A 10,579-nucleotide genomic window follows, 5' to 3' on the forward strand; every position below is an offset into this window, starting at 1 on the left:
TAGAGAGTTACTTCCCTTATATAATAGCGAAAAAAATGCATTAAAATGGAAAAAATGATGGTAAATTTTTTTAAAATTGTAGACTCATCGTAGACGCGCGCTAATACCCAGAAGGGCTCGATATGAATAACGACTATAAGATACCCGGTTTTGGTTAAACTGCACCGCAAAATGTGGGAGTAGTTAGGAATCTAAATCGTAGGAGACAGACACACAACTTGACTTTTATATATAAAGATAAATCTCTCTCTATATATAGGCACAGGTGTGGCTGTGTGTTAAGAAGTTAGCTTCTCAACCACATGGTTCTGGGTTCAGTCCCACTGCATGATACCTTGGGAAAATTTCTTCTACCATAGCTCTGGGCTGGCCAATGCTTTATGAGTGGTTTTCGTAGACAGAAATTGAAAGATCACCTGGTGTATATATGTATATATATATATATATATATTCTTTTATTCTTTTACTTGTTTCGGTCATTTGACTGCAGCCATGCTGGAGCACCACCTTTAGTCAAACATATAAACACAGACATATATATATGTGTGTGTGTGTGTGTGTATGTATATATATGACAGGCTTCTTCCAGTCGTATATATATAATTATAATTATAATAATAATAATAATAAAACAATAACAAGAACAACAACAACAATAACAACAATGAAAAATACCTTAGGAATGAGAACCCAGGTTTGAAATTTCCCCAAGACACCTGATGAAGACTGGAGGGTATACCAGCCAAAACGTTGTGTTAACAAACAAGATGACAAATATCTGTCAAATGTAAATAATGTAAGTAAAAATATAGTAAAAGAAGGAAAAGTGAGAGATATTGAATAGTTTGCTTATAAGATCCAATTGTTTGTTGGTAAAGTGCCATACCCATAATATCAGTCACTGCTTCATCTCATGGTAGGTCTACATATACTTCTGCTTTGATTCCCAGCATGATTTGATACCAAGTTACCATTTACAGTGACTATCAGACATTGGTTTGAATGTGACAGCTAATGTATCTCCTTGTTTTGTGAATTTACCACTACTAAAAGAGTGAAAATCATGACAAATTATTTTAGTCTCCTGATAAATTTATCCTTTTCTACTCTAGGCACAAGGCCCGAAATTTTTTGTGAGCAGGGCCAATCAGTTAGTTCAACCCTAGTATGCAACTGGTACTTAATTTATCGACCCTGACCCCTCAGCAGAATTTGAACTTAGAATGTAAAGAAAGATGAAATACTGCTAAGCATTTCGCCAGGTCTCCACCTTTCTTGATAAATGTATCACTATCATCTACAATTAGGCACATGCCTATTGGGCAGAGCACTAACCACTAGGCACATGGCCTATTGGTTAGAGCAGTGGACTTACGGTTGAGGGGTCGCAGGTTCAAATCTCAAACCAGATGATGTATGTGTTTATGAGCGACACACCTAAGTTCCATGCGGCTCCAGCTGAAGGTAATGGTGAACTTCTACTGACTCTTTCGCCACAGCTTTCTCTCACTCTTTCATCCTGCATCTTGCAGCTCACCTGCGACAGACCTGCAGAAAATAATTCTCTGGTTTTAAATTGATATTAATCAAATTAATATTCAGTTTTTCCCCCTTATTATTTTAAATTTGATTTAAATAGCTACGTTCTCTAACCGGCAAAATTCACTGCAGAGAATTATTTTCTGCAGAAATATTTCTGGTAGTTTGGTGCACCAAAACAAAGGCTTTTGAAAAGTGACTCCAATTGTAATTAGTAGAACTGTATACATGTTCAATCTCATGCAGACATCTCGTGTATAGTTCTGCAAATTATAGTGGCTAAGATGATCACACTGTCAAGTTTGTGGATGATTACGTAAATGATTTCGTAAGCATTAACAACAAACCCTGGTTTGTAATTAATCTATATTTTGTATCTTTTCATTTGTCTTGCTCGCTTATGTTCTGGCATTTGCTAAACTTTCTTGAGAACAATCCTTTCTTAGTGGTATGACCATATCAGATCTTCTTCTAGCATAATAGATGTCCACTCACAGGCCATCCTTTTATATGTGCGTAATATAATTTTTTCTGAAACTTCAGATTTTAAATATGCTAGACCACTGATTTTAAATTGATATTAATCAAATTAATATTCAATTTTTCACCCTTATTATTTTATATATATATATATATATATATATATATATATATATATATATATATATATATATATATATATAATATATATATATATATATATATATATATATATATATATATATATATATATATATCACATGATCACGTGACTGACCAGACCATCAGATGTTGCTACACATCGCTGGTCACAACGCGTTCGCATTGTTTTAGCCTTCGAATGACACCACCCCGCTGGCTAAGCGAGCAGGCCAATATATATATATATACATGTAAAATAAAATAAAATAATGAAATTATTGTATACAGTGCTCAGGTGCACCACAACTTGTCAGAGTATATGCAGTAATGTACAAATGTCTGGAAAGCGAACAATGTATGAGTCAGATACATGCTTATGTGTGTATGGAGGGGAGAAAATCAGGTGTAGTGTTGGCGAATCTCAGGAAGCATGGAAGTTTTGAAGGATGCAGTGCTCCAACAACTAACAACTGATGCCGGCAGTTTGTTCCATGCTTCAGCAACTCTCAGCGTGAAAAAATGTTTCCTGAAGTCATGGGAGCTGTGCTGTTTTCTGACTTTGTAAATATGTCCACGGGTTTTTGATGGGTGGAGTTTTAGATGTGTGTCTTTCTGTCAGTGTTTGTCCCTCACCACCACTTGACAACTGGTGCTGGTGTGTTTATGTCCCCGTTACTTTGTGATTCAGCAAAAGAGACAAATAGAATAAATATCAGGTTTTTAAAAAAATGTACTGAGGTCAATCAATTCAGCTAAAACAATTCTTAAAGGTGGTTCCCAACAAATAAAAGATAAAAGATTAAAAAACTCTTCGTCACCCTTTGTACTATTTAAATGTTTAATGCAAAGGGCAGATGCTATTTCTACTTCATGTACAAAGTATTGTAGGTGAATACACCACACTGTTCCAAATAGTGGGAAACTAAAATTCACAAGTGTTTCATCAACTTGCAGATATATATATATATATTAGAATCATGTTGTCTAGGTTTACATTTTGGTCCTGCTCAACCATTTCCACAATCAACTTGCATTTGAAGAATACATTTAGCCTGTCACATATATAAATATGTGTGCATGCATATGTGTGTATATATATGTATGTATGTATGTATGTATGTATGGATGTATGTATGTATGTATGTATGGATGGATTGATGAATGTATGTATGTATGTATGTACATATGTATGTGTGTGTGTGTGTATGTATGTAGGATACGGTCTATTCAAAAATGCAGAAAAATGTTCTACCTAGTAGTTATGAATAGAAGTCAGAAGCAAACGTCCATTTCCTGTTCTCACTGGAACTTATTGAAGAAGATCTTGGCCCATATACCCCACTCTCTCTCTTTCGGAGAGGCACTGAGCACCTACACGCACATATACACACACGGCAGTAACTTCCGCCTGCCGAATTCAATCACAAAGCTTCGGTCGACTCGGGGCTATAGTGGAAGACACCTGCCCAAAGTGCCACGCAGTGGGACTGAACCTGAAGCCATGTAGCTAGGAAGCAAGCTCCCTAACCACACAGCCATGCCAAACCTTTGGCATAATTTCTATCAGCTGCTGGAGTAATCAGCTGAGGATATCGAGTGAAGATGGCTATTAAAATAAGTAACCTAAGGCTTAGCTACAAATATTCTACATACTAAGTTGGCAAATGTGTGGCTAGGGTGCGAGTGGGCAAAGTGCCCCCCAGAGCTGAAAGAAACATGATTGATGACAGCCATAATGTATAACATGAATGAGGAGATCAAGATACTGAAGGCCACAAGGACCCAAAGGGTAAACTACAAGGGGATGTGGAATTGAGTTAACCATTCAAGCAACAGTGGAAGACCTAAATAGAATTGTCAAAGAAATAGTGCTGCCTGATGACTTAAGATTGAGAGTGGTGGTGGTGGAGGGCAGGCTGCCTATATGTTATACATGTGGGGGAAAAAGCTACATGAAGGTGAGGTACCCCCAGAGAGAACAACAAATAGAGCAGACGGAGAGGCAGGAGAGCACGGACCAGGTGGTGCAGGTCGAGATAAAGGAGGAAGCAACAGAGGAGGGGTTCATGGTGGTTAAAAGAAGAAAGAGAAGTGGGAGAGCGAGCTCTCTGCCAGAGCAGCAGAAAAAGAAGAAAGAAGTGATGGAAAAGGAGGCTGCGACCAGAAGGAAGGAAGACGAAATGGTGGTGGATAAAGAAAGTGTAAAGGAATTTGAAAAAGTGTTTGAGGAGGAGGAGACATTGGTGAAGAGACCAGTTGTTGTTCCAGTGGAGGAAAGAGATTCGGGAGTGCAACTGTACGAGGGTGAAATGGGGAGACTGTCCAGAGTGGAGGAAGAAAAGGAGAAGGTACCAGGAGCAGAGCAGGAAAAGAGAAAACAAATAAGAAGAGGGAAATTTTGATGGAATTTTGTGACGTATGCAAAAAGCAAAGAAACTGAAGAGAATGCATTGAAGTTTAAACATATTACAAGAGTGAAGTTACCCATGGATGTGTATTCCAAGAATGTGAAGGCCATCGTGGTTGACAAAGATACCTACAACAGACTAAAAAAACATGTGTGGAGACGGGATTGACTCGCCAGGAGTGTTGGTGGAGTTGGATGAATTGCCACCAGTAGTGGAGCTAACAGATTTGGGAGCTTTCATGAGATATAGGAAAGGAAAAAGAAAAAAAAAAAGAAAAAAGTTAAATTGTTTTATTGAAAAAGAAGAAAAATAAGTAAAATTTCTAAATATCTCACAGAGATATGTATGGTGGTGGGGCGTTAGAATGGTTGTATACTGTCAATTTAACGTGACAGTAGGGGATTACACCACCGCTGTTTAACCCTAGGAAGCATCGACGCTTCCTGATGGCTTTGACACATTTTTTTTCCTGTGTCCTTAGGTCTGGCTGCTGGGGGTGTTTGTCTCCCCTTCGTAAATATATAAGGACACAGGAAAAAAAATGTGTGGAAGCCATCAGGAAGCGTCGATGCTTCCTAGGGCTAAACAGCGGTAGTGTAATCCCCTACTGTCACGTTAAATTGACAGTATACAACCAATAAGTAAAATTTTTTCATTTAAAAAAAAAAGAGGAAAAAGCGATAAGAAAAATAGAACGATTGGAAATAGTTTATATAAACGTTCTTAGCGGTTCGGCAAAATAGACCGATAGAATAAGTACTGGGCTTACAAAGAATAAGTCCCGGGGTCGAGTTGCTCGATTAAAGGTGGTGTTCCAGCATGGCCGCACTCAAATGACTGAAACAAGTGGAAAAAGAAAAAAAGAGTTCAAATGGTACTGTATGGGAGTGGGGCCCATGCAGCCATTTCATTTTTCATTTTTATATAATATCTCATTTTCATTCGTTTTATGTTTTTGTCCCCACTGTGGTGTTGTGCCTGTCTTTGTAGCGTCCCCTCTGTGTTGTGGCCGTAGTGCCAAATAAAGAAACAGTACATTGGTGTTGTCTTGGCGGAGGTTTGTGCTATCCGAGAGCTCTTGTTTTTTGTATACATTCATTGAGAAAAGGAAAATCCGCGCTTATATCCAAGGGAGACAACTCTGATCCCCTTTATTTTATCATTCATATTTGTTGCGTAGAGAATCATTCCAGGAGTAAAATTCTCGACAGGTTTTAGAGAATTAAGCTAAGCTAATGCGACAGCAACATTTATCTGTGCATATGTTCCATAATCTAGAGCAGCGAATGAACAGAAGCTGGTGGACGGATCCCTCTTGGAGATTACTTTGTTGACGAATAGCAATGATCTTATATCATCATAGCTGGTGACTTCAACGGACATGATGGACAGTTATTTGATGGATTCCATGATGGGGCAAATGCCACGAGCCACTGTCTCAAATCTTTTCAAGCTCAGGTCACGACCCTAGCGCCCACCACCACCACCACAAACATAAGCCATGTTCTGCAGCAAATTCAAAACAAATGTATTTCACAAATAAAACTTAACCTTCAACGCACCACCGAATCTTTCCGCTGCCCTCAGAAGGTGGTATTGTCCACTTTTGGGTAGATTATGAAATTCTTAATGAATAACAGAGAGTCAGAAAGCAGCCATCACCCGCTTTTGACCACCCCATCATCAGCCCACTTTTCTTCAACACCCCCTGGATCGTTCCTCTGCTACCACAGGAACAATACCGCTCACTTTGAGAACCATAGGACTAGATTTTGGGGTGGCCCATCTATTGGCAACATCCTTTGTAAGGAGAATCGTGGTTTATGATGCACAGGCGTGCACTGAGGCAGCGATATCTGCAGAGATCCCAAAATGATGAGTAGGTGTTGTCAACCCTTTATCAAGCACGTTTTCCTCAACTTGTTTCTTGAACAGAGCTACAGTCCTAGGTCAGAACGAAGATCAAAACTTGATACCCAAGCATCTGGAATGTTGTCAGTTACTCATGATTTTCTACCAGTCAGCCACTCATGATTTTCTACCAGTCAGCCACTTATAATTTTCTACCAACCAGACACTCATGATTTTCTACCAGTCAGTCACACATAATTTTCTGCCTGTCAGTCACTCATAATTTTCTACTCATAATTGTCGTAATTTTCTACCAGTCAGGTAATGCAGCTGGTAAAATTCCTACTTTAACCTTCGATAGACCTAATGACACCTGATGACCACGAGAAACCTCACCAGTAATGTGTCCGGGTGCATCACGGAATGATGTATGAAAAATAACATGAACATTAAAAAAATTTTATTTATTCGATTTCTGTGTAAACATTACAGACATTTTATAACCTGCTCTTGTAATGTCCTTCCAACCATAGCCCTTGTGTCAATAAAAGAAATGATTGATTCAACCCACCGCTCTTTCCCCGCCTCACCACACTGACTAATGTATATTCCTGCTTTTCTTTCCTGAACATTATTGTAAGGCAACTCCTTGCAGATTCTAGATTCTAATTTGTTTACATTCTTTACAATTTCTTATTTCCTGACAACTGATCACTCCTTACTGATATCAATACTCCACTCACGCATTCTTTTTTTCCATCCTTCTCCCCCAACACTGCTTGTGATTGCGTGCGCGCATCTGTCCGTGCGTGCACCCGTCCATGTGTGCGTGCTTGCGTGCTTGTGTGTGTGCGTGCATGCGTGTCAATTTCACAAAACACGCGTTGTATACAGTAAACTTCGTTATCAAAGTATTGCTGTGCATCCGATGAAAGACAAGTCAGGATAGCCGACAGATTTGAATCCAACATGAAATATGAGAGCTGAAACTAGAGACATTAATGTGTGCAATCTAATCGATTCACTGTTCCATTTATCAAATGAATTGAACAAAGCTGTTCCCTTGAAGTTAACCTAAAAACTCATTATGTCATGCTCTCATTAAATTTGTTTACCTGACAACGTGATACTCAGTGCACTTATCTATTGCCATTCAAAGTTTTTTAATGTAATTAAACCAACATCTTCAATATTAAGAATTAATAATTATTACATAATAATTACGCTAATCATAATGACCTGATTTCTCTTTCTGTCTTTCTCTACTGAAGTTTCGATTGGAGGCCAAACGTAATAAGGGAGGCAATCCATACAGTACAAATGATTTCAAAGGTAAGTAACTATGACCGCCAAGTTATTCCTATTGCAGAGCTGTCTTGAGTTTAAATTAAAATAATATTAACATAATGTAAAGTACAGAAGCCATCTAACCACATTGGGGAGGGGGTGTTACTGTAGCTTTATAGCCCCAAGAGATCTTCGTCTCAAGCTGGCTTTAGACACAATATCTGTGTCCTTGGAGTATTTGCAAAGGGAGGCCATCCCTTCCTCGCAAGCCTGAGTGATACGGTCGAACTAGTTTCAGTGGGAATAAATATTAACATAATAATCTTGCCGTAAAGTTGTTATAACGGAAACAAACACCACTGTAGAGACAAAAGGCAAATTATATGAATATATCTATTTTCTTTTAGATAAATAAAGACAGAGAAGAAGCACACTTTAAGAAGTAGAGTACCTACATTTATTACTGGTGAAGGCCTGTTTAAAAAACCCAAAGTAACCTTCTAAACAGGCCTTCACCAATAATGTGTGTGTGTGTGTGTGGGTGTATGTCTGTCTGTCTGTCTGTATGTATGTATGTATGTATGTATGTATGTATGTATGCATCAGTAAAGCTCGACTCAAGAGTCATCTTCATAGCCATAAAGCGAGACAGATGATTGACAACCAGGCCACTGGTGGTGGTGCTACACACGATACTAATCATATCAGTCAGGTATGTAGAAGGGAGTGTCATTTGGCAGGAGGACTTAAACGACATGCAAAGGTACATGAAGCCCAGTTACAACTACAGCTGGCTATTGCTGGTAAAGGTTTTAGCTGCCAATTCTGTACAAGACATTGTAGAACTTTAGCTGGGCTAAATAGTCACATTTGATCACAGCACCGATAACAGTTAACCCTCGTGTAATGGCCATACCCCATAACGAGGGGGCAGCCAACATTATGTATGTATGTATGTACAGTGGCGGAGAGTGCTACTCAGCACCAGCATCGCTAGAAATAAAAGTCAAAACAACTCTTAGCCCCGTGAGAGCACTTTTCTCACGACTGTTATTTTATCTTATGTCCATTGTCTGGACAACGGACTTAAGATAAAATAAGAAAAGCTCATGAGTGGCTGTGTTGGAAGTAGCTTGCTTACCAACCACATGGTTCTGGGTTCAGTCCCACTGCATGGCACCTTGGGCAAGTGTCTACTGCTATAGCCTTGGGCTGACCAAAGCCTTGTGAGTGGATTTGGTAGACGGAAACTGAAAGAAGCCCGTCGTATATATGTATATGTGTATATATATGTGTGTGTTTGTGTTTGTCTCCCCCCACTCACCAACATTGCTTGACTACTGATGCTGGTGTGTTTACGTCCCTGTAACTTAGCGGTTTGGCAAAAAGAGACCGATAGAATAAGCACTAGGCTTACAAAGAATAAGTCCTGGAGTCGATTTCCTTGACTAAAGGCGGTGCTCCAGCATGGCAGTAATCAAATGACTGAAACAAGTAAAAGAGTAAGAATGAATATATAGAGCATTTGGCAAAAAAAAAAGATCATCTCAAAATACAAATCTCTCTATATATAAAGTTGAAGTTATCTGTGTATGGCAGGTTTGGTAGCCTTCAACTAACACTATCTCCTCCGAGATTCTGTGGTGCAAGTTGACCAAAACTGAAAGTATGATAGAAGAAGGCTTGCTCTTCCTTCCGTAGAACAAAAAGTTCAAATCGGACCATGTTAACACCAAAAATTATTTACATCAAAAAGGTGCTTTTTTTCAATGAAAATCCCTACTTTTTACGATTTTTTTACTGCTGTGTCGCCATTTTTCAGTGTATTTCAACCAGAAAAATGTTCACTTAAAGAGAATAACAAGCTACATAATGCAAAATTTTTACTTTTCAAAAATTCCAATTCTAAAGGGTCAAAACAAACCCGAGCAATGCCGGGCGATACTGCTAGTAAGTCAGTAAAAATATGCACTCTTAGCACTGCCTTTTAATTCATTATTGAATTCAATCTTTTGTATGCATCGACGTGGCATACCAGCAAATGGTTTGTACTCCATTTATAAATAACCACGGACTGGCGATTCAATTTGTCTCCAGTTCGATTCAGATACGTGATGTTGATAAACCACAAGAATGGTGAAATAACAGTATCCATTACTCCTGAATGGAATCAGAAGCAAGTTGTCTTACCTGTCTTATGACTTAAAGATATTTGAACACCCAGTGTAATGAAGGAGTCATCTCCCAGATGCTATGTCACAGTGAACCAGCAAACAAGCAAAACGCATACATTGACTTTGTGCAGTCAATAATATGTGTGTGTGTGTGTGTGTATTCTTTTACTTGTTTCAGTCATTAAATCATTAAACTACAGCCATGCTGGGGCACCATCTTGAAGAATTTGAATGACCAAATCAACCTCAGAACTTATTTCAAGCCTGGTATTTATTCTGACTCAGTTTCGATTAACTGTTAAATTACAAGGATGTAAACAAACCTTCACTGCTCATCAAACAGAGAGAGAGTGGGAAAGATAAATACATACATACAACATACACACATATACATTATAAACATATATACAGGAAAATTGTTACTCAGGTGCTGAATAGATTCTGAGTCTCAATGTGATTTCAGATCAGAACACTCCATAGTTGATGTGATTTCCTAATTATTCTTTTCTACTCTAGGCACAAGGCCTGAAATTTTGGGGGAGGTAGCCAATTGATTAGATCAACCCCAGTACGCAACTTGTACTTTATTTATTGATCTTGACAGGATGAAAGGCAAAGTTGACCTTGGCAGAATTTGAACTCAGAACATAATGACAGACGAAATACCAATTTCTTTACTACCCACAAGGGGCTAAACAG

Source organism: Octopus sinensis, linkage group LG8 (genome assembly GCF_006345805.1).
Source record: "Octopus sinensis linkage group LG8, ASM634580v1, whole genome shotgun sequence".
NCBI lineage: Eukaryota > Metazoa > Mollusca > Cephalopoda > Octopoda > Octopodidae > Octopus > Octopus sinensis.